Source organism: Octopus bimaculoides, chromosome 4 (genome assembly GCF_046866305.1).
Source record: "Octopus bimaculoides isolate indiv1 chromosome 4, ASM4686630v1, whole genome shotgun sequence".
In the NCBI taxonomy this organism is placed as follows: Eukaryota; Metazoa; Mollusca; class Cephalopoda; order Octopoda; family Octopodidae; genus Octopus; species Octopus bimaculoides.
Window position 1 is genome coordinate 24,697,381 of NC_142931.1, and position 24,387 is coordinate 24,721,767.

Here is a 24,387-nt window from a genome sequence, read left to right on the forward strand (position 1 = left end):
CTTTTACATGCCATGAGCACAGGTTCCATTTGCATGACACTGGGGTGCATTTATGTGCCACCGACACGCCACATATACACACACACACACATATATATATATGTATATACATATCTATATCTATCTATCTATCTATCTATATATATATATATATATATATATATATATATATATATATATATATATATACATATATATACATATATATACATACATATATACATACATATATATACATACACACATATAAATACACATACATACATATATAGAATACCTGTCTCTAATCTATCTATCTATATATATATATATATATATATATATATATATATATATATATATATATATATATATATACACATATATATATATATACATATACACATACATATATTTACATACATTCATATATATACATATATATTATATGCAGTTACATGCATATGTGTATTTTATTTTTGTACGTGTCTGTCTGTCTGTCTCTCCTCCTCTCTCCCTTCCATATATGTTGCTTTTATTTAATTTTGTTACTTTTTGTCTTCTTCACACCACAACAAAGTTCAAATGTAACTACGCGCACACACACACACACACACACACATACACCCATATACATACATATATACAAACATACACACATACATGCATGCACACATATTACATGCATGTGTGCTCTCTCTCTCTCTCTCTCTCTCTCTCTCTCTTCCATATATGTTGCTTTTGTTTAATTTTGTTGCTTTTTGTCCTCTCCACACCACAACAATTTTCCTTTGTACATTTAATGGCTATAATAATAATCAATTGGAATGGGTGAAGGAAAGCAATCAAAATAGAAATTTAAATATGATGTTAGCCAAGTGGTTTGACCACTGGTGTGAATTAAGAGGGATAGGTGCATCTGACAATGTTCCAGAACAGATTAGTGATCACTGCTGCAGTGCTTCAATAGCCCCTCAATCTATCATCGTTATGTCCTAGTTTCAGATCCCAAGAGAGACCAGCTTTTACTGCTAATGTCCTTGAGAAAAGCATTAATGCTACCCTGCAATGTCTAAATAAAACGACAATACTTTAGTACAGGCTAACACTTCATGTTAGTTTAGGAGCTCATAATCTTTTCTACTCTAGGCAAAAGGCCTGAAATTTTTTGGTGGGGTGCAGTTGATTAAATGGACCCCAGTACACAACTGGTACTTAATTTATCGACCCCCAAAAGGATGAAAGGCAAAGTCGACCTCAGCAGAATTTGAGCTCAGAAGGTAGAATTACTTACATCAGTGGCATAGCGAGCATGTGTGCCAGCCAGGGAAGCCCTGAAATTTTCACCCTGCCCTCTATATAGGCTTATACAGCAGACCTAAATGTGTTGCCTCCATAAAACCTTCACTCAGGGCAAACTGTTCCCCATGTCCCATTCCTGACACTCTACAACCATATGTCCACTTTGGACAGATTTAAGTAACATCAGCTTCTGTGTAATATGTTCAAATTGTAAGGTGGTGAGCTGGCAGAAACGTTAGCACACCGGGCGAAATGCTTTGCGGTATTTCATCTGCCGCTATGTTCTGAGTTCAAATTCCGCTGAGGTCGACTTTGCCTTTCATCCTTTGGGGGTCGATTAAATAAGTACCAGTTACGCACTGGGGTTGATATAATCGACTTAATCCGTTTGTCTGTCCTTGTTTGTCCCCTCTGTGTGTAGCCCCTTGTGGGCAATAAAGAAATAAGAAACGTTAGAACACTGGGCAAAATGCTTAGCAGTATTTTGTCTGTCTTTACGTTCTGAGTTCAAATTTTGCCGAGGTCAACTTTGCCTTTCGTCCTTTCGGGGTCGATAAATTAAGTACCAGTTGCATACTGAGGTTAATCTAATTAACTGTCCCCCCACCCCACCCAAAAATTTCGGGCCTTGTGCCTAGAGCAGAAAAGAATATGTTCATACAGTGAATAAATAGCATCCTTTCTTTTTATCTTTTATCTTTTGCTCGTTTCAGTCATTAGACTATGGCCAAGCTGGGGCACCGCCTTGAAGAATTTTAGTTGAATAAATCGACCCCAGTACTTATTATTGTTTGTAAAGCCAGGCACTTATTCTATAGGCTTCTTTTGCTAAAATACTAAGTTACAGAGACGTAAACACACTAACACCAGTTGTCAAGCAGCAGGAGGGAACAAACACACTAACACACACACACACACACACATGCATGCACGCACACACATAACAGGCTTCTTTTATTCTTTCAGTTTCAGTCTCTCAAATTCACTTACAAGGCTTTGATCAGCTTAACGCTAAAGTTGAAGACACTTGCCCGAGGTGTTACACAGTGGGACTGAACCTCAAACTATGTAGTTGGGATGCAAACTTCTTACCACTCAGCCACAAATGCACCTTTCCGATACAAAAAAAAACAGAAGTTTTAAAGAGCCTCTATAGAGTCACTAGAATATGACCAATGTAATTTAATTATGCAGTGCCTGAAAGAAGGACAAGATTACCATAGTTGGAATGTGTTTTATAAGAGTTCTGCTCAACTAGGGTTGATCTAGAGCAGGGCTAAACAACTATAACTTCAGTTAGAAGTATTATTATTGGTTTTTCAGGTTACGTATAATGTCCTTACATGAGTCTTTATGAACATAGAGGTTGAATGTCTTTCCTTGTACAGCACTGAAGCCATGCTTATCTTGCCTCAGTTGGAGACATACTGACTTTGGTTTTAGCTTGCCTCAAATATTTGGTGTTATTTTGGAGATCACAGGGAAGTATCTGCAAGATATCTTCTGTGAAAATACGTCCACTGATTGTGGCAATATTACCTTGCTTGGAAACAGGTGACGTTTAGCAACAGGAAAGGCATTCAGCTGTAGAAAATTAGCCTCAACAAATTTTGCCTAATCAATGCAAGCATGGGAAAGTGGACACAAAAAAAAAAACATGATGATGATAATGATAATAGTGTTCATATGGAGTCAAGTGATCATATAAAGCTTGTAACAATCATAAAATTATTATAAATGTGTGCTGGAAATAAGAGCAGTGATGGAAGAACGGCCAGTTTGCAGTATTGCTTCCATCATCACCGCATTAACTCATACATTAGCGATGTTCTTTTGCCCATGGGACCATAAGACAGCAGTACTACATGCTAATGAAATACTCATAAATTATACACTCTCCTTGCAATTTACAGATGTAGACAGTATCGTGTGGTTTGATGGAATGGGTTATCAATAGTTGAGTGCCATTAATGAGAACATAGCACAACATCAGTGAAGGGATATGAACTGTCAACTTCTTTTATATTGCAGTCTGTTAGTTTGTTGTAGCTCAATAGAAACATCATTATCATCATCGGTCTTTTTTGTCTTTTTTTTTTTTTTGTCTGCTTTCAATGTTTGCATGGGTCAGACAAAATTTATTGAAGAACATTTTCTATATCTGGATGCCCTTCCTGTAGCCAACCCTCACCTGTTTCTCAGCAAGGTAATATTTCCCCATCAGAGGACATATTTTCACAGAAGACTAGAAATGAAGGACACTGTGTATGATAGTGACACTTGCTTAAAACCATCACATGATGTCAAGACAAGGAGATACAAACACATGCACACACTGGCAATCCATCGGTTAGAACAACAAGGGCTCCAGTTGATCCAATCAACAGAACACCCTGCTCATGAAGTTAACATGCTAGTGGCTGAGCACTCACAGACATATGTACCCTTAACCCTTTAGCATTTAAACTGGATATTCAGCATGACACAGTGTGACAAGGCTGACCCTTTGAATTACAGGTACAACAGAAACAGGAAGTAAGAGTGAGAGAAAGTTGTGGTGAAAGAGTACAGCAGGGTTCGCCACCATCCTCTGCTGGAGCCTCATGGAGCTTTAGGTGTTTTCGTTCAATAAACACTCACAACGCCCGGTCTGGGAATCGAAACCGCGATCCTATGACCGCGAGTCCGCTGCCCTAACCACTGGGCCATTGCGCCTCCACTATCACCATGTCTACACCTATACTAAAGCATACACCAAAAACAATTCATAGATTTTACAATAAAATTTAGTTATTTTATTTAATAATTTACATGAACTAATTTCAAACATGATTGAAGTTTTAAATCGGGAAAGTAGACAATGCAATGAAATTAATTACTTTGTGTATTAAAAACATAAAATTTTCATACATTCACAATATAAACGTATAAGTGCAAGAACCCTACAAAGCAGCAAGTTCCAGTAGAAAATGTCAATTTAGTCACACACACACACACACACACACCGGTGTAGTTGCTATTATCTCCATTCTCAAAAAATTCTTTTAATGTCTGCAAGTTAACATGTCTCTGATGTATGAGAGCATTACAAAATTTTATGCATATGTGGCTGTGTGGATAGGCAAAGTCAAGGTGGTTCAAAAGATTGCTTCCCAACCATGTGGTCTTGGGTTCATTCCCACTGAGTGGCACATGGGGCAAGTGTCTGCCACTACAGCCTAAGTCAACGGAAATTGAAAGAAGCCTGTATATGTATGTGTGTACGTGTGTATGTGTGTGTGTGTGTACGCACAGTGTGTGTCTGTGTTTGCCCCCCCTACCACTACTTGACAACTGGTGTTGGTTTGTTTACTGTCCTGTAATTCAGCACAGAGACTGATAGAATAAGTACCAGGCTTAAAAAATAAGCACTGGGGTCCATTCGTTCAATTAAACACTTCAAAGCAGTGCCCCAGGATGGACGCAGACCAAAGATTACAAGCAAAAAAAAAAAAAGGGAAAAAAGTACAATCCGAAAGATGGCCAGGGCATGTTCCACATCTTTAAAATAAAATAAAAAAATTCTGCTAGAAGCTTCTTATCAAAACAGTTACTCAATGAAAGTACAAGAGAAATGATGTTGTACTATGTAGTAAAGAACAAAAAATTATGCATTGTTATGAAGGTCAGCTGTCCAACAGCTGTTAATTTGTGTCATATGAAGGGAACTAATACAGCTTTTGAACCCAAATTATAGATATTTTTCTTTTTTTCTATGTCTCTCTAACTATTAATCCAATAAATTATATAACAAAATATTGATGTAATAAACACAAAAATAAAAACGTATTCTAATTAAACACAATAATATATAAATAAATAAAACAAGACACAGTATCATATGGCATAGATTGACTTAGTCTTGAAAAATTTGTAAAATATTTAAGATATCTTTAGTTTGAATTCACACACATATACAGACATATGCATGCACCTGTCTGCCTGTCTGTCTGTCTATCTGTCTATCTACCTATCTATCTATCTATCTATCTATCCCTCCCTCTCTATGCATATGTGTGTGTTTTTACTTCCGTCTTAGCAAAGGTGGAGGTATTGTTTGCAGTTGTGTTTGTTTGTTTGTCCATGGACAAGGTATCTCAAGAATCGCTGCATGAATTTGGATGAAACTTTCAGGGATGTTTGGCCTCATGACTGGCACAAACTGATTAGATTTTGGGATCGATGCTGTACCAAACAAGGATTCTGGATTATTTTTCCGGTTTTTTTACTTAATTTTTGAGAGCAGTCGGGTTCATTTTTAATATTCTTGTTTATGAGAGCAATCAAGTTTATTTCAGATATTCTCATTTTAAAAATCACCTCTGGTTAATCATTGAGAGGATGTTGGTGTTACCTTGGCGGAGGTTTGTGCCCTCTGAGTGCTCTTGTTTTATGTTTGTTTTTATGTCAAGTTATATGAAAGCAATTTAACATTAAACTGAAGGATCACTCAATACTTTTAGTAGAGTACATGTTTATTAAACATTTACAAGGCAAAGCTTAGCAGTGACGTTGAAGGATTTCTCTGATGATAATAAATGAGATTCTAGAGAAGTTGAATTGCATCTGCACTTTTTAAAACAAGAAATAACAACAGATGATTCTGTTACAGAGGTCATGAATAGCACACATAATAGACAAGTCTTAGTTTTCTGCGACAGAATACAAAATATGTAAAAAAAATTGTGTGTTAGCTGTCCACTGTATAGAAACAAACAAGTGATTGAACAAACAAGTGATTGAACAAACAATAATTGTACCATGGAGTACATAATTCAAAATATTCTTTTTAAACCTTTTCTTACTATATTTCTGTTGAAATACCTTACCTTTATTTCAATTAATTTTGAAAATAATCAAGAATTTTGTCGTTATCAAACGACTTATTAATATTAATGCTTATTAATATAAAATGTTGATGGAATATTTTAATTTAGATAATTTTAGAAAAGGAAGTTCACATAATGGAATCAGGAATGGTCTCAGACAGGTTCATGTTGAAAGGATTATGACAGTAAAGTGTAGTGGGTCAAAGGAGAAATCAGTTGTTATTTCTAGCCAGTCATGCTGGCTGGAGATGCGAATTACATGTAAACTTAGAGCTTATGAATCTGAGAAAGTGAAAGATTATGGAAAAATGAGCAGCTGGTAGTGAGATATTGATGAATGCATACAACCTTGAATAGTTCAACTCTGATAGAAAAAAAAAATGATGAGAATGATGTATTATGGGCAATAAAATGATATGAGTTGGGTAAGAGTAAGAGTAATGAGAGCAAAGACAAGCCATGAAAGCTCCAAACAATGTAGACATACAGCTGGAGACATGCTTTGCAGACATGTTAGTCTGCAGACAATTGTCTGCTTATAATAAAAGGGCATGATTGTATCAGCTCCTGATAAAAATAATGACTCACAGAATGGAAACTGAAGTATTTAGCTTCTAGATCTTAGATTAGCATTAAAAAAGAAAAGAAAGAGAAAATCACCACTGAAAATGGTTAAATAGGTTCAGACACATTTATGAAATTTATTAAAAGCAAAAAAAAAAATGTAAAACAGAAAAAGTGGTCACTAGAAAATAGTGTTGTGTTAACACTAGTCTGATAGTTTGATATGTTAAAAGACAAATAAACAAAAAAGAAAAGATAAGCAGATAGAGAGATAGATGGAAACCTGGAGAGAGTGACATGTAAGAGAGAGAGAGAGGGGGTGAGAGAGATCACACAAAGAACAAAGAAAACAAAAACAATACATACACATAAATAGACAGACCCATATACACAGGAGTCAGTGTAAGTGAAAGAGATACATAGATAATAACATAGAAAGACTGAATAATAATAGAATGATTAACTATATAAACTGTGTACATCTAGCTGCATAACAGACTGTTGGATGGGTGGACAGACATACAGACAGACAACCTACTCTTCTCATTCTGCTTGACTGCTTGACTGATTGGCTGCTTGGCTGCTTGGTTGATTGGATTAATCAATTGATCACTGGTTCAATGGATTGATAATTTTCTAATGCATAAAATTTTTTTGGTAGAAATTTGTAAGCAAGAAAAAATTCGAGAACAGTTGCAGCAATAGACCACATGTAAGTAAATTTCATCAATGTCCATCAAATGAAAAAGATCACAATAATAAGTGAATAAACCTAATTGGTTTCACATAATTTCCTTCTGTTTATAAACTTATAAGCCTATTGGTAAATAAATCAATTCTATTTTATTTCATCATGGTTATCTATTTAAACAAAAAGAATAGATTTAATAATTGGCTCAGATCATTCAAATATTGACAGGTACCCCCTTCTCTTTTGACCAGACAAGAAAAGATATTGTGAAAGTTATGTAAATATTATTTGAGATTAATGAAGATATTATCAAAAGTTAATATAACTGGTGCAGATAATCAATAAAAAGCTTATTGGTTGGTTTCTGAACCTTTCATGAAAAACAAAACTAAAAAGACAAAAAAATTTTTTTTTTTTTTTTAATATTTTAAAGTATTAAAAAATGTATTTATATTCTGCTTTGAAACTTTTGTTGACACAAAATATACCAAATTTGAAGTCTATGATGTCCCTGGAGGGAAAACTAGTTTATAGCATAAAGACCTGACAGTACTTAATTCCTTGATGATGTCTAGTCTAGGTTAATAAACACTTTATGTAATTGGTAAAACAATCATATTGATGAATTATAAATCACGTATGATTTCCTCTTGGTATTTTGGTGTTAGACAGGTTTGTGTTATAAATGCTAACATCTGTTAACTTCCTTCTGAGTCCAGTTAGAAATTAGCAATTATCCCTAATAACCATGTTTTCATCTAATATTCTCCTCATCTAACTAATATTAGTCCACTCAGTTTAAATTAAGCCAATATTGCTTTTAGACTACTACCTTGAAGATTTGATTCCTAATTACTCTCTGAGATGTTCTGTTATCTGTAGACTTATTGGGGCAACACTGATGGTTTTGTATTCATGTCATCATTATCCATGTGCAAAACAGAGACTATTTCTTTCTGATCTAAATTCATAGAAGGCTTTGTGTTCAGAACTGTAAATTAATGAAATATATGTATACAGTAACTTTACTGTATATAGAGTTGAACAGTTGTTGTCTTACAATAGATCAGCTCTCATTAAACTGAGTTTTAATCAAAAGCATTTAATATGGTGTATAATCAAAATACTATGTAATTACATAATGTCTAGCTACATATCAAACAGATCTATGATCAAAGTTATTTGTATACAATAGGCATAGGAGTGGCTGTGTGGTAAGTAGCTTGTTTACCAGCCACATGGCTCCAGGTTCAGTCCCACTGTGTGGAACCTTGGACAAGTGTCTTCTACTATAGCCTCAGGCCGACCAAAGCCTTGTGAGTGGATTTGGTAGACGGAAACTGAAAGAAGCCCGTCGTATATATGTATATATATATGTATGTATGTGTGTGTGTATATGTTTGTGTGTTGTGTTTGTCCCCCCAACATCGCTTGACAACCAATGCTGGTGTGTTAATGTCCCCGTAACTTAGCAGTTTGGCAAAAGAGACCGATAGAATAAGTACTAGGCTTACAAAGAATAAGTCCTGGGGTCGATTTGCTTGACTAAAGGTGGTGCTCCAGCATGGCCACAGTCAAATGACTGAAACAAGTAAAAGAGTAAAAAAGTAATAGCTTAACTGTATATGGTATTGAAATGTTGCCTGGCTATAGATCAGCCCTGATCCAGCAGAGGTACAATCGAAAGCATTTGTATAGAGTACCATCACTGTATATACTGCTGAGATATTGCAGTCAAACCACAGAATAACCCTAATCAAACAGACCTACAATCAAAAGTATTTGTGCAGTGTACCTTCACTGTATATGGTACTCACAGTATTCTTTTCTACTCTAGACACAAGGCTCAAAATGTTTGGGGAAGGGGCCAGACGATTAGATCGACTCCAGTACGCAACTGGTACTTAATTTATCGACCCTGAAAGGATGGAAGGCAAAGTCGACCTTGGTGGAATTTGAACTCAGAATGTAAAGACAGACGAATTACCGCTAAGCATTTTGCCCCGCATGCTAACGATTCTGCCAGCTCACCGCCTTCTATTGTATTGGTACTTATAGTATTGAACCATTTTGATATATGGCAGCATTATAACATAAGGTGTTGATTCATATATTAAAACTGCTAGGGTAAAATTAAGGAATAGTTTCAGACATTGCTAAATCAGATTGGAGCCTAGTGAAGCTCTCCAGCTTACCAGTTTCAGTCAAACCATCGAACCCATACAAGCATGGAAAAGAGACACTAAATGATGATGAGGAGGAGGAGGAAAATGAATCCTTTTGATACCAACTTGTCCAAAACTGCTTCTATAATACAAATTTTCACTTTTAAAATGATCTAAATTAAATCTCTCAAAACTTCATGTAAATTTGCTACAAACATTGGCTTCATAATGAAAAATTAATTTACTAAATTTTTCAATATTTTCAAAATTAATTGAAAGAAAAACAACATATTTTAACAGAATTATGTTGACTAATGAGTTAACAATCTACCTTTGTGTGACCATTCTCTCCCACCCCTCTGAGCTGACTGAAGCTAACAATATCATTTTAAGTCAACAAGTAAACTTCTATGTAATTATTTTATCTACAAGAAATAGCAGTTAACTCACTCTCAAGTTACACTAAAGAAAAAAAGAACTCTAGTCATCACTCATAAGTATAACTTTGTAGCATGGTATATACTTTTACTTTTGCAGATAGTTTCTTAGGTGCCTATGTAGTCATGAGCAGACATAGATACCTCTTAATCCTCTTTCCTTTGACAAAATGGAACATCAAAGATGTGATAGTTGGAGAGGGAGAAGGCTGTACCAGCACATAGCTAGTTCTCATTTTTGACTAAATGGACTGAAGCAACACAAATGAAGTGCATTGCTCAAGGGTACAAGGCACTGTCCAGTCCAAGAATAGAACCTATAGTATTATGATCATGAGCCCAACGAGTTCACTCTACCATCTTCACAAACAAGGAGGACACATAAGATGCACTGTGCCTAGGAAAATGACAGGGATATTAAGGTTGAAACACCATTGCTCACGGAACCGCTTAACAACCCACAACAACACCGTTAACACAGGCCTTAACATACATTTTATAACCTAAGAAAACTTTGCATTCAAAACATCTGAACAAATATTCAATGGTAAAACAAAAAAAAATCTCAGTTGAAATCCTGTGTATTTGAGAAGCTTGTTTTGCAAACACATGGTCTCAGATTCAGTTCCACTGTGGCACCTTGAGCAAGTATCTTCTACCATAGCCCCAGACCAACAAACACCTTGTGAGTTTGGTAGTTGGGATCTGTATAAAAACTTACCATCTTTGTGTTTGTGTGTGTGTGTGTGTGTGTGCACATGTGTGTGTGTGCATGTGTGCATGCACATGCGTATGCATGCATGTGGACTGCTTGACAACCAATATTATTTTGCATCCTCATCACTTAGTGGTTCAACAAAAGAGACTGATAGAGTGTGTAATGTACCAGACTTAAAGAAAATTAAGTATTCAGATTGATTTCTTTAACTAAACCCTTCAAGGTAGTGCCCCAGCTTGGCCACAGACGAATGACAGAAAAAGTAAAAGAGCAAAAGTATATGTAATGAATTTTCTGCAATGTGTCAGTTAATTTCCCATTTATTTAACTTGTGTTATTGCAATTAATAGAATTTTTAGCATTCTTAGTGCACAACACAAAATTATTTAATTTACCAAAATAATCTGCTTCTCATAATGTAAAATAAAACACAATTTATTTAATGAAGAGCTCATAACATCGAATAATAATAATATTTTTGCACTCAACAGTTTTCTGTTTTTCTCATTAAAAATCAATAGGCACCTAACTTGAAGCAAACAATATTAGACCATTTGAAAAGAAGACGAATGCTCTTGGGGATTTTTGTAATGTTTAATTAGTGAACACACTTTGACCTTTTTTTTTTTTTTTTACAATAGTCTCCTTGGGCCAATGAGGGAACATCTAAAGTTGCACAAGCCAACAAAGAAGTTTCCATGCTATCATACAGCCCAATGAAGAGAACTCTATATTATAGCTTGACCCAATGAAAAACCTTCTATGTCGTTACTTGACCTGCCAGAAACAATAGCCAAATCTCCCTCAAATAAGGCCTAACCATCTTCAATAAAAAGAAAGATACTTTGAATACATGTAGTATTAGATGTATTAAGAGACAGATGGTTGAAATTCAGACGCGTTTGATCATAAGTTTACTTGTTCAGGATTGGCCTGGGATTAAATAACAATCTCTTAAATTTCAATCTTCTCAGTCAATATTTCAGTTTTTAATTGCATAATAGTTACTATACACTTACTACAAATATAGAATTCATTTGATTAAAAACGCCATATTTCTAGAATGAAATGAATCAACCTACTATGTAATACTGATTCTTATTTTGTTAACCCTGAAGGGTGAAAAAAAGCAATGTTCACATCAAATGATCAAACAAATCCAGAGGTTATTGGTTAAATATTGAATGGTATTTAGTTGGTCATGAAATTATTTGAGACACTCCATTCCTCTTGAATAAGTAAAAATAAACCATTATTTGTAGCAAATCAATCTTTTATTTTTAATTCCAAAAGCATTCAAAATGATGGGAGGATATTTTTGGACACTTCTGAAGTATTTCAATATCAAAATTGTTCTGTACCCTGTTTAGTAGCACTAGAATGCTTTAGGAGTATAACTGAAGCAAAAGCTGAAGAAAAGAGCAGTCCCAAGAATTTTATCAATTTTAATAAATTTAAGTTACTTCTATGTTTTTGTTTTAGACATTTTCTGACCATATTTTTTCAATGAAACATTGTTTATGTTTCACTTTATTTTGAACAAAACAAAAAAAAAAATTGGAGGAATTTAGTATAATAAATATTTCATTATTAAGAACAGCTTAATAATTTGAAACATAAGAGGTTTTTGTATAAAATTATGAGAGAAGTATTAATTTAGATATGAACATTTTAAAATAAGGTTTTGTATCAGAACCAGAGGTGGTTTTATTATTTGATAAAAATCCAGTTTCAAGAAGATTATTTTAATACAAATATTTGAAATAGTTTTGTGCAATGGATACATTAATTTATTTTCATGCCAGCATGGAAAGCAGGCGTTACACAATGATGATGATGATGACTTTGTTGAATATGTGAAATATATCTATGTCTTAGTTGAGCGTATGAAATATATTTAAATCTTGTGTGTGTGTGTGTGTGTGTGTGTGTGTGTGTGTGTGTGTGTGTGTGTGTGTGTGTGTGTACACATACACACATATACTACTGAAAGCTAAATATACATACATACATATATTACAAAGTATAGTGGTTTTAGAAAAAAATAAAGCATGTTCCGTTTATGTAACAAACAACTATAAGACATAACAAGAGGGAAAGTATCCCAAATAAAACACTGTCTCAGAAAACTCATCAAATCTGTGCTAGCAATGATGATGCTGAGGAAGAGGTCTATGTCAAATATCATCTTAACATCTGCTTTCCATGCTGGCATGGGTTGGATGATTTGAGATGGAGCTGGCTAGCAGGGAGCTGTCCAGACTCCAGGCATCTGTCATGGCATGGTTTCTATGGCTGGAGTCCTTCCTAACACCAGAGTGTGCTGAATGCTTACTATGTGCTACCAGCATGGGTGAATTTATGCAACACTGGCACTGGTGCATTAATGCAACACCAGCACAGGTGCACTAATGCAGCACCTGCATAGGTACTTTTTAAGTGGTACTGGCACCTGAAAGGACAAGTCTGTACATGGGGAAGACAGTAATTTTGTTACTTAGCTTGACATGTCTTATGTGGTGTATGGTGTATATAACTTATTAGTTCATTGGAGCACAAGTGAAAACATCCTCATTCCTCTTCAAATTATATTTATTTTATAATCCAAACTCATCACTAGAGGCTCATACTTTTAATTGCAAGGTAGTCTAACCTTTTATAATATGATATCTATTTTCACCAATATGGACTGTGTAGTTAAGAATTTCATTTTGCAACTGCAGAGTTTCAGATTCTATCTCACTTCATCTACCTTGAAAAAGCATCTTCTACAAAAGTCTCAAGTAACCTCAAGTTGACCAATGTATAATGAATGAAATTTGATACAAAGAAACTGTACTGAAGCCCCTTGTATACGTATATATATATATATATATATATGTGTGTGTGTGTATGTATACATAAAAATAAAAGATGTAAACATCAGTGAGAAAAACAAGAAACCAGCATTCAGATGAAGTCCTTTGTAATATTTCTTCCACCCAAGTTGCTATACAATCCCTCATCACTCTTACCATCATAAATGCTGCAAACCAGTGTTTAGTCCATTGTAAACCTGTAACAAACAAAATGTTATACAAAAGAAAATATAATTAAATGACTTAGCCATAGAAACAGTACAGTGCCAGTGACACACACAAACTGTTAACCTTTTAGCCATTAATCTGGCATTCCGAAGCTCAGCTAGTTGCAATATATGTAAGATTAATTGAAGTTATTCCCACATCAATTTACATTATACATCTCAATAACATTGAATGATCAAACAAATTCTATAAAACAGATTTGAGTTTTTCATGTTCAAAATATATCTTGAATAGAAGTACAGTACAGAATGTGATTCATTAATCACTCAAGTTAGGAATCATGTCTACCTGAACAAGGCGATACAAAACCATTCCAATTTATTCTTCATTTTATAGAAAACTTTATAGATGCTACAACTACAGTATCACCAAAATTTAGCTTCAGCTCTATGTCTAACAAAAGATTCACCTAAAAACAAAGTGTGAAGACTTGCATATGTAACTGAAATAGTTAAATATCTCTTGCTGAAGGTATTGGTGAAGTATTCCAGTGTATTCATTTCTTTAGTTACTACATTTAGCTCAAATCTTCAAATAGATTTACAGTACTAACTCTATATATAAATGAAACAGTAGAATTAGAGGAAATAAGAGATGGTCCATATTCACAAATGATAGTAAAAGACAAACAGTATTTCTTATGACAGAATAATTTATTCTGCTTTCTTTTATTTCTGTTACTTTTCTTTTACTTGTTTCAATCATTAGACTGCAGCCAGGCAGGAGCACTGCCCAGAAGAATTTTAGTCAATTAGGTTGACCCCAGTACTTATTTTTTAAGCTCTATTAGTCTCCTTTGCTGAACTACTAAGTTACAGGGGCATGAATACATCAACACCAGTTATCAAGTAGTGGTGACAGGCAGACACACACACACACACACAAGCACACACACACACACTATATAAATATATATATATGACAAGCTTCTTTCAGTTTCCATCAACCAAATCCACTCACTAGGCTTTGATTGGCCCAAAGTGCCATGTAGTGGGACTGAACTGGAACTATGTGGTTGGGAAGCAAACTTCTTTCTACACAGCCACACTGCAAATCTTCAGTAAACTTTTTATATGCAATTTATATTTAATATATGTGGATGAATGCCACTGAGATCAACTTTGCCTTTCATTCTTTTGGCGTCAATAAATTAAGTACCAGTTGCATACTGGGGTCAATCTAATCGACTGGTCCCCCTCCCCCAAAATTTCAGGCCTTGTGCCTAGAGTAGAAAAGAATATATGCAGATGAAGGGTTGCATCAAGTGACAGGATACAGTGTTGGAACAGACTCAACCTTATCTATGAAGAAATAATTAATAAAATATATACATACAATATTAGATATGTACATATATATACACAAGGGTACTACATGAATACCAATATCACTAAAATAGTCACAAATTTATGACAGACATGATAGGAAAAAATATCAACGAACAATAATAAATTTCGAAACTGGTACCAGGTTGACCAGCATTTACTAGTTCTGACCCAGTAGAGGTAAGACATTATTATTGTTCACTCATATTTTTTCCTATCATGTCTGTAATAGATTTGTGACTATTCGGTATTTTTCAAAGTATTTTTTGACTTCTATTTTTTAGTGATATAGATACTCATGTAGTACCCTTGTATATATATATATGTACTTATCTAATATTGTATGTATATATTTTATTAATTTGCCTGTACAACTGATAATTCACTTACCACTCATGATGGTATTTTAATAATATCATCCCTATATTTATTTATGAAGAAATAAATATAAAATGATAAGAATACAAATAATAGTCTTTTCTACCATAGGCACAAAGCCTGACATTTTAGTGGAGATGGCTAGTTGGCTACATTAACTCCAGTGCTCAACCAACACATTTCTATTGACCCCAAAAGGATGAAAGGCAGAATTTGTACCCAGAGCATAAAACCTGGAGAAATACTGCTAAGCACTTTGTCAGCTCAAATAATAATTGCTTCAAATTTTGTCATAAAGCCAGTAATTTTAGGAGAAGAATAATCAATTGCATAGGCTTCAGTAAATGAATGGTACTTTATTTTATTGACAAAAATTCTGTACCAAGATTTAAGTCTAAATTAGGGGTGTGACAAGAGCCATTTTAGCAGCATAAGCCCCTGGGCAAATCAGTGCATTGGGCCCTATAGTATTTATTCATTGACAACAAATCACCAACATAGCAAAAATGAGTTGTACCTGTAATTCACAGGGGCAGCCTTGTCACATTCTGTGTCACACTGAACCTCCCTGTGAGCTACATCAAGGGTATGCATGTCTCTGGAGTGTTCAGCCACTTGCACATTCATTTCCCAAGCAGACTGTTCCATTGAGCCGACCAACTGAAAGCCCCATCATCGTAATCGACAGAATACCAGTTTTATGGTAATTCCTACTGGGTCATTGAATTGTGTAGTATACTACTGTAAGACTTTACTTAGCTTGAAATAGGTTTGGCAGTATGGTGAAGTTTACAGTTGTAAACAACAACTACACTGTACATATGATGTGTGCTTCACTGATTTGCGAAGAGTTTAAATTCTACCCTAGGTGTACCTTGAAAATCAATATTGGTTAATCACTTGTAAAAGGCATTTGATAACGGAAAGTCAATCCACTGAGATAAACAGGTATTGATTAAGTACCATATCAATAAAGATATGTAGATTGATATCTCAGTTGAATGTATAATGCTATTTAGTTTTGATGATATGTTGTATGGCAAACATAGCTAACCCATATCATCATGGAAATATCAAATGTTAAAATGATAATGATGATTAAATGACAAAGCTGATATGATAATGTTAATGCTAAGCTGATAATGCTTTATATTTTTTAGTTTATATTTGTTACTAGTAGATGGCTGTCCATAGATTTGCACAAAATTAGAATATATTAGCTTGATGAATTGCGCCATGCTGAAATAGAGTTGAAAGAGTTACGCTAACATCAGTAGTTTCATGTTATTAAATTACAGTAAGTGATCTAGTGGTTTTATTTCCATCAAATACTAGATGATGACAAGGTCAAAAAACTTTTTCCCACCAATTCCAGAGGATGTCATTAGAAGAAGATGCTTCTGATTATATGGTTATTACCAAATGTGGCAACAGGAAAGGAAAAAAAAAATACAATAATAATTGTGCAAAATAAATAAAGCTATAAGTCGGGTAAATGGAAACACAGAAGAGTTGACATTACAGATTTAGACAGAAATACAGGAAGGAATATGAGACAATTATGGAGAAACAAAAGTGTAAATATTTAAGGAGAGAACTGAAACAAAATGTAAAATAAACAATAGAATATATGTAGGGAAGTGAAGTTGAAGCAGTTTGGTTATATCATAATTTCAAATTTCTATACTACACACACACACACACACACACACACAAATAGGAGATGAATCCCATATCAATTTCAATAGTAAGTATTCCATTTATTCGATCAACTGATCTATCAATCTAATGTGTAGCAATGAAAGTAGGTGTGTATTCCACAGGCAGGTAATTTTAATATATTCGGGTAAAAATCAGTGGGTGACAGATCTGACATTTAAAGTACAGATACAGTCCATCCTATGTATTTTCTGTCTACTAAATTTCAACTCACAAGGTTTAGATCAACCTGATGCTATAATAAAACACACACACACGTTTTAATGAAATCAAACCAAATAATGATATTTTGAAAACATTTTATATATATATATCGTATCAGGACAATTACTCTTCATAAGACAATTCCTCCCAACGACAACTACTCACTATGACAATTACCTCCTTTAGTTAATTACCCCCTCTCCAATATATTAAGAAGTTTTAAATCATCATGTTGTCCTCAGGGGTAATTGTCCTGGGGGGGGGGGTTATTGTCCATGGTGGGTAAATGTCCTAGACTCATACACACTAACACACACACATGTAACATTAGTTTATATGTATATACATATATTTATATATACATGTATATACATGTATATACATATATATATATATATATATATATATATATATATATATATATATATATATATATATATATATATATATATATATATATATATATAGTTTTAGGGAAAATAACCAATTTTCAAGAACTCATCGATGAAAATCCACTATCACATATAGAAAAATTAATAATTAAAAAGCACAATAAATGAGTATAATATAAAGTAAAGTAAATATCATAAGATAAATATAATAAAAAGATTACACGTGTTTCATAACCAATTTTCAAATAGAAAAGAAATTTAAATCGATTAAAATCAATTGAAATTATCGAAAATAAGTTCTATTCAAAAATATAGCTACTCGTCAGATCGTAAGTAGAACAATAATTAGATATATATCTCAACCAACAATAAGTACCAAATGAATTAATATGAAATACTTATTATATAAAGATAGAAAAATTATTTAAAAAATATCATAATATCAAAATAATAACCAATCAATAATCATCCCTTCATCCATAATAATAACATGTATATTATATACAAAAAACATCTTACCTAAATTATCATTGTTTTAAATTATCATTGTTTTAAATACAAGTTGAACGAAGTTTAAGTTTAAATTAATAATGAAGATAAAATTAGTACATATTTAACCGGTGTAATAGTTAAAGCTATACTATTTAAAGTTAAAGACGTTTATTTAATTATGATTAAAGATCAATTGAATAATAGAAAAATACAAGATTATTTATTTCTACAAACGTAATAATAAAAAATATGAATGAAAAAATTATGAATGGAAAAAATTATGAATGAAAAAATTAAGAAAGAAAAAATTATTAAGAATAAAAGGTTAAACTTTATATATATATACAAAGTTTTGATTTAAAAAAAACTTTAACGATATTATAAACTATAAAGATTAATAATTAATCAAATAATATTAATCAAAAATAATCGAAAATATATCAACACTATTCCAATCGAAGTTCTAATATTATGTTGAAATGAAACTATAACTTCTAAATAATATAGTGTTAAATAAGTTATCTATTAAAATAATCTATAAAGAACCAAATGAATAGTATAAAAACAAGAATACATATTATTTTCAAATAGTAGAAAATCTTTAGCAAAGTGAAAACAGTACTTATCCAAATTTTTCCGTAATTCAAACATATATATATATATATATATGTATATACATATATATACATACATGTATATACATACATGTGTATATATATATATATATATATATATATATATATATATATATATATATATATATATATATAATATATATATATATAAATGTGTGTGTGTGTGTGTGTGTGGAGTGAACTGACTGTGAGCTCTGTTTGATTCTTTGGATCCTATTTCTCTGTGTGTGTATGTATGTATGTGCACGCCATAAGCTTTCACACAAATTCCACTCATAAGAAAACAATTGTCGAATCAGCTGCAGAGTGAAATGAAATCAAGAACCATGTGGTTGCAAAGCAAACTCCTGAACTATACAACCTTCAATTTTTTAGACATTATTCATTGAATTGTAAATATTATCAGCTCCATTGCCATATATTCAACGACTAAACTAAACATGCTTTATTATTTGTTAGTCACAGTCTATTTATGAAATGATTATGGATTCATATCATTGGTTTCCAAGTAACCATTTTTGAAATCTGTGATGTTCTGTACCTTCAACAAGTGTGTTCTCTGATAAATTGAGATAAAGTTTAGTTATGTTTGTTAGCTGGTTGTATTGGCAGAATCTGAAATGTTACCAAGCAGTGCTGATAATATCAGCTAATAGCATCACATTTGGTATTATTTGATAACGGTACCCAGACATTCACTGACATTAGTGGTGTGACTATTATTGCTACTAGAAAATGTATACAACCTAGAATGTCTAAATGCCAGAGAGTAGAAGATTGCAGAAGATTAGAAGAATGGGTAGAGCATCAGATAAAATACCTTATAGTATTTAGTTACAGCTTGTTATGTTCTGGGTTCAAATTCCATTGAGGTCAACTTTGGTTTTCATCCTCTGAATGTTGATAAGATAAAGTACTAGACAAGTATTGATGCTAATTTAATCAATTGTACACCTCAAAAATAATGGTCATGTACCTATGAAATTAATTCTATTGTTAGTAGGTGGATTGGCAAAATCATTCAAGCAGAGTGGAAGATGAAATGCCATCCAGTTTGAATCATGCTTGAGTTGACATTGCCTGTCATCCTTCTGAAGTCATCATCATTGTCATTGAACATCGATTTTCCATGCTGGCATGGGTTGGACAGTTTGACAGTAACTGGCAAGTCAGAAATCTGCACCAAACCTGCTGTCTGCATTGGCTGGATGCTCTTCTTAATGCCGACCACATTACAGGGTGTACTGGATACTTTTTATGTGGCACCAGCATCAATGAAGTTGCCAAGTATCTTGCAAAACAAGACCCCTCAACTGAAAGGAGTAGTACAGAGGGACAGAAAAAGGAGTCTTACATTAGAGGGGAAAACTTGGTTACCTCAGGTGGGGAGAGAGAGAGAGGAGAGAGAAGAAAGAGGAGAGAGAAGAAAGAGGAGAGAGAAGAAAGAGGAGAGAGAAGATGGTAAAGATGAGATGGATGTGAGAGAGGGTGAGTGGACCAGAGATTGGGGAGGGTGAGTGGGTGGGTGGGTTCATAAGATTGTGAAAGGATAATGGTAAATGGGGAGGAGTAGATAAAATAAGTAACAATCACATAGTGGTCAACATTATTGACAGTACCTCATCCAAGAAAATAGTGTGATGATGTGCTTGTAGATAGTCAAGAATTTTCAATGCCACATAAATATCAGGTATGTAGAAATATTAGAATAGGTATGCTAATTCAAAAACTGTTACTAATTTAAGAAAATAACTAAATAAGTTAATTAGCTCTGGAATTGGATCTAGATGCAGGTTTGGCTGTGTGGGTAAGAAATTTGCTTAGCAACCATATGATTTTGGGTTTAGTCTCAATGTGTGGTATCTTAGGTAAGTCTCTGTTATAGTCAGAGTTTAACCAATGCCTTGTGAGTGAGATTTGACAGACTGAAACTGTATAGAAACTTGATGTGTGTGTGTGTGTGTGTGTGTGTATGAGTGTGTGTACATAAGCACAAAAGTAAACACATGCATGAACACATGAACACACAGATACACATATGCACATGCAATTGAGGGTGGATTGGTGGTACAGTAAAAATGTTAATCTAGCTTTTTTTTAGGCTCTAAGTTCAAATCTAACCGTGACTCACAAAGGAAGTAGACTTCATCCATTGCCCAATTTAACATCATCATCTGGTACCTTGGCACCTATCTATTCTGTTGCAAGCATTCAGACAAGGTTTGCATATACTTCTCTCCTTCTGTCTCACCATCCAACCTTCCAAACCAATCATGGAGGCCCAGTAAATGGTTATGGATGATGCTTTCCTTCATGATTAAAAGACACAAAAAACAAATCATACTTCAGATACTATATGTTCAAGGGACAGCAATAAATATCAAACTCTTCTAGGATAAGAGCAGGTAAGCACAGAATAAGTAGGAAAAAATAAGCTAAGAAACTATTGATGAAATACCAAAGTGACTGATAAGTGGTTTGTTGTGGAGATGAAACTTTCTGATACAAGGATTGACTAATAGTGTAACATAGTGTTGGGGTTGATATATGAGAAACAAACACTGAAAACCTACAGATATTGAAGAGAACTGAGTAGAGTGAGGTTAGTTGGATGTGTAATGTGATAGGTTGGGTGAAAATAAGTTGGAAAAGCAAAGAATTGTTAAAGAAGCATGTTAATTTATGTAGCAAGAGTGATTGCATGGAAATAAGCATATCAAATGAATATATGATGCATATTAGGTGAAAAGCTACTGCAGATTTGTAGTAAAAAAACAATATTCATCATCATCATCATCATCATCGTCGTTTAACGTCCGCTTTCCATGCTAGCATGGGTTGGACGATTTGACTGAGGACTGGTGAAACCGGATGGCAACACCAGGCTCCAATCTAATTTGGCAGAGTTTCTACAGCTGGATGCCCTTCCTAACGCCAACCACTCAGAGAGTGTAGTGGGTGCTTTTACGTGTCACCCGCACGAAAATGGCCACGCTCGAAATGGTGTCTTTTATGTGCCACCCGCACAAGCCAGTCCAGGGGCACTGGCAACGATCTCGCTCGAAAATCCTACAGGAGCCTGTCAGGCGGTACTGGCAACGGCCACGCTCAAAATGGTGCATCTCATGTGCCACCCGCACAAGAGCCAGTCCAGGGGCACTGGCAACGATCTTACTTGGCTTGCCGGGTCTTCTCACGCACAGCACATTTCCAAAGGTCTCGGTCAGTAGTCATCGCCTCGGTGAGGCCCAATGTACGAAGGTCTTGCCTCACCACCTCAGCCCAGGTCTTCCACGGGTTCCCTCAACTGTTAGGGTGTGGCACTTTTTCACGCAGCTATCCTCATCCATTCTCACCACATGTCCATACCAGCGCAATCATCTCTCTTGCACACCACAACTGATGCTTCTAATGTTCAGCTTTTCTCTCAAGATACTTACACTCTGACGGGTATTCACATTGACATTACACATACAACGGAGCATAACCATATTGGGTGAGAAAAACAATATTGGACCTTAGAAGTTTGAACTTCATAGACAAAATGAAAACAGACTGCAAAACTTGGAAAGATACTTTTACACCTATCGAACACATGGTAACAATGGTGGTGGTACTAATGTTTGCGACAATAACAATAACAACCAGTTTAAAAGAATAAAGGGTAAAAAAAAACAAAAAACGGAAAATGAGGAAGAACAAAGATAACTTGGCATAAGTTCATATTAACACAATATGACTGTTGGTTCAATTTTAGTTCTTTTGTACCAAACTAGTACAGTGTTATGTCATTGGAAATGATAGTACGGATAAAACAATCACTGAACAAAGTCTGCTTGGCTGGATGGATAAAAATTGCAAAAGAAGTAGAGGCATTTTAATAATCTATAATAATGCAAGTATATTATTTCATCAATACAGAAATATCAATTATTAACATTACAGTAGCTGAGTGCAATAGAGTAGAAAGTAAGCTTGTAACAATCCGAGTTTACAATTAAATTTTCATTCCTAGTTGTAACTATTCCACTATTCCCTTTACTTAATCTTTTATGTCTATGAGAAAAGCATGACTGCACAAGTTCTATTTCCTTCCTACTTAAGCTTCATGCTTACTAGAAGACAGCAATACACTAAATAAAGAGGAAGGATAAAAGAAACATCTTTTTTTCAACAGTTAAGTCTGAGAAAAAGGAATAGTGAGTACTCTGGCAGACAAACTCAAAATTTCTCACCAGCTAAAGAAAACCAAATATCAAGACATGGTCAACAAGGTCATTATCAAGGGATGGGATGCAGCCTCATACACTATTGAAGTCAGCTGTCAAAGCTTTCCACCTAGATGGTTCACTATTTCCAGTAGAAGATTGGTCTGAAGCCCAAACAACTGAAGAAAGCCACCAAGGAGATAAGCATGGCAGCTGAAACCAGTTGAAGGTAGTTGTGGCTGACAAGAGATCATAAGGGGGAACCCTTCCATAGGCAATGACTAATTCAGTCCTCACTGCCCCATTCAGATGAAGTGTATTAGCTAAGGGGCAAAACACTTGAGATTCCAGAACAGCTGCTGATGATACATTGCAATGGATTCAGAAAAAAATGCAATACCTTTGAGTAACTCCTGCAGTTTCTGCATGGGGAAATGTTTATTCTACCTTCATCCTCTGTCAGGTTGATATGCATAGAAAGTGTGCCAAGCAGGAAAGGGTTTCAAAGGATTGCTGTTTGGGGATAAAAGTTTTGAGTGATGTGTTTGGTGCAAATTTTGAGAGAAAGATACAGAAGGACTTACAAGAGAAAGAAAGAGAGATGGATGAATCAGGTGACACTGGAACTGATGCACAATGTTAGAATTAATAGCATGAAGATACACCATATTGGTTTTTATCTTTTATTTGTCTCAGTCAATGAACTGCAGCCATGCTGGGGGAAAACATATCAACTCCAGTACTATTTTTTGCTGAACTGCTAAGTTACAGGGACATAAACAAACTGGTTGTTGGAGTTATCAAAGAGTGATGTGGAACAAACACAAACATATGCATAGATGTGTCTTCCAAATTCACTCACAAAGCATTTTCAGCCCAGAACTTTAGTAGAAGATTCTTGCCCAAAGTGCCACACAGTGGAACTGAACCTAAAACCAAGTAGTTGCAAAGCAAGCTTCTTAACCACACAACTATCCTGTGTATGTTATTTAATTTTTTTTGTTTAATTTTTATTTAAATACTTTCAATGGTCAGTCAAAGGTGGATCCCCCATGGCTGGTCAACTTTAGACTGAAGATATGACCCAGATGCTTGTAATAGAATGGATTTCACTAAAGGTGCAAATCGGTCAAGATGTAATGTGTTTTGTGAAGGTAGCAGAGGAGCAGAATCATTAGTGCATTGGGCAAAATGTTTAGCAGCATTTTTTCCAGTACTTTATAT

At 34.3% G+C, this 24,387-nt stretch overlaps 1 protein-coding gene across 8 annotated transcripts in view; it reads right to left on the reverse strand.

Moving 5' to 3' along the window:
• LOC106883075 (uncharacterized) overlaps window positions 1-24,387 on the reverse strand; it is a 335,438-nt gene that overhangs the window by 169,646 nt on the left and 141,405 nt on the right. Inside the window, exon 2 of one of the 8 annotated variants that reach the window (XR_016241424.1) lies at window positions 7,326-13,779. The exons of the other annotated variants lie outside the window; for them this stretch is intronic. The gene's annotated coding sequence lies outside the window, so the exon portion shown is untranslated. Of the gene's footprint in view, window positions 1-7,325; window positions 13,780-24,387 lie in introns of those variants that run through there. 8 annotated transcript variants of the gene reach the window in all.